Source organism: Galendromus occidentalis, unplaced genomic scaffold (assembly GCF_000255335.2).
Source record: "Galendromus occidentalis unplaced genomic scaffold, Mocc_1.1 scf7180000076295, whole genome shotgun sequence".
NCBI lineage: Eukaryota > Metazoa > Arthropoda > Arachnida > Mesostigmata > Phytoseiidae > Galendromus > Galendromus occidentalis.
The window spans coordinates 314,275-316,549 of NW_003804284.1; positions in this window are offsets into that span (position 1 = coordinate 314,275).

The following is a 2,275-nucleotide window of genomic DNA, read 5'->3' on the forward strand; positions in this document are numbered from 1 at the left end:
CGAGTGGAGACGGGAAGCACGGCTCTCTCGATCCGGCGAGCTCTACAGCAATTATTCGACATTCCCAGTCCTAGGTCATCCATATTTCTATATCCTGATTCTGACCGCCTCCGATATCCCTTCCGGGCGTCATGGACATCGGTGCTAATCTCGCCTATACTTTGACGCTTCGAAAATCGAGCGCGGACGATGACTTCAACGCTTCTCTACGAGTCCGACTCCATGCAGCCCGAGGGTTCTCTGAGGGCGAGGATTGCCCGCGGAGCTTGAGCTTCCTCCTTTCGGGGATTCTGAATGTAAAAACTTTTCTTCAGAGGCGGAAGAGAGGAGAAAAATTCGTCATAGGCGGATGGAAGGGGTTTGTCCCTGAACAATCTCGATCATCGCTCAGTGGTGGAGGGCATCGAAGAAAGATATCTCATTCTGGACTCTGATGAATTCGACGGGAAAAAAATTCCTTACGACAGAGAACGAGAAAGACGACAAGAGGAAAAAAAGGAAAACGTCGGAGCGCGAGTCGAGAACGGCCAAGTAGGAACGTTTCCTGAAAAGCTCCCGAACAGGCTCCGAAAGCCTCGGCTAGAACGCGACTCTGGCAAGCATCCAGCGAAAAAATACGCGCCGATTTAGACCAGATTGAACGCTCTTTGTGAGACGGAGATTTAATGATGGCTGCGACGACAACGACTACCACAGCGATAATTAGGCTATCATCATCTCGTCTGATAGCGAGTGGCTTACCGTTGAGAGCCCGTCGAGGCGTGTCGTTAATAGTCTGATCGCGGTCTCATGAATCGTACAGCTTATGCATCTAATCTATTAGTAAAGGCTCAGTTTTTTATTTGGGCACATCAGAGTTTCATGGCGTGTCGCTGCCGTACACTCATTCCGTTGATGGGAATGAGCACCGATTCCGTGAGTTACGGCCCACGTACAAGGCAGGCTATGTATCAGCCAAGCCTCAGGAACCCGATGGAATACAATGAGAGCTCGTCTGTCCTGGAGATGGATTCCGATCTGACACGCCTGATGGAAAGCCTGGATTCGGCGAAACTCGACCGGTCCGGGCGGTGAGAGCTCCTATCGTTGAGCGCGATTCGATTTGCCGGAAAAGTAGTCTCTCAGTCAACTTCTCCCGCACAGAAGCAAATCGAGGGCGACACCGATTCCTTCTGGTTCTATGCCGTCGGAGCCACTACGGTACGCCGTGAACTTCCAGCATGACCCTGTTAGCGAATGTGTCACCGTTCCCCGGTGGCTCGAGCGAGAACGAATATTCTACCGATCGCGAACCATACGAACTCACTCTCTCTCTCGGATACTCGCTGTCAGCGACAAGCTGTTGCGCTCGCTCGGAGTTCGGACAGCGGGGGAATCGTTGGAACGTCGGAACTTTTCCCGCAAATTAGTTCCATAGGCTCGGAAATGAGAGCTTTCTCTATGCAGTTTCCCTCGATTGAGTCGTCGGGGAAGGCTCGGAGATCCGCCAGAGGTTTTTCCGATAAGAGAAAACGTCTCGCGGAAACGTAGCCGTGAGCGAATTCCGCCATCCGTCGCGTCGTAGGACAGAGATCCGGAGCTAATTATGTACATAGTCGCGGAAGTCTTTATTTGTCAACCCTCCCTCATGAGATCCGATAGGATGTCTGAAGACGTCAACAAAGACTAGGCATGACGATTTCGCTCATATCGGGTCACGTCCCTTCGATCCGAGTGTCCAGTACGTCTTTCTAGCTCAGAGCAAACTTCCCCCTCGGCTGCGTGGGCCCCGCCGGACTCGAGACAGTCATGAACAAGAATAGATTCTTCTCGAGGTTCAATCAATCGTCGAGTCGTATATTTGGAACTGTACTAAACTCGCTTCGGCAACTCAGGCGCCGACCTTCATACATCAAAAATTTCGCGAATGCGCCTCAATTCCCGCCAAAAAAATCCACCGTGTCACCAGAATCGGGTCGGGTAAGAGGAACATCCCGCTGGAAAGCGTCCAACAGCCGCCCTTGCTTGGGCGCAGCCCTAGACAGGCCAGAGAAGTACCGCGGACTCTGGAAAAAAAAAACTCGCGGCTCTTCTCCCTTTGAGTACACGCTCTGAGTGAGATCACGAGCTGCCACTCCTGATGTGCACTTTGCTGTGTGTCTTCAACTTGAGCACTGCCGATCAAGGGCTAATAGTTGTAAACTGTCTCCTCAAACGTTAAGACTCATCTGAAGCGGATCGTGGGCTCTTGAGGCGGAGGAGCCTCGCCTGTTCTTGTCTGACCTTTTCACCGTCT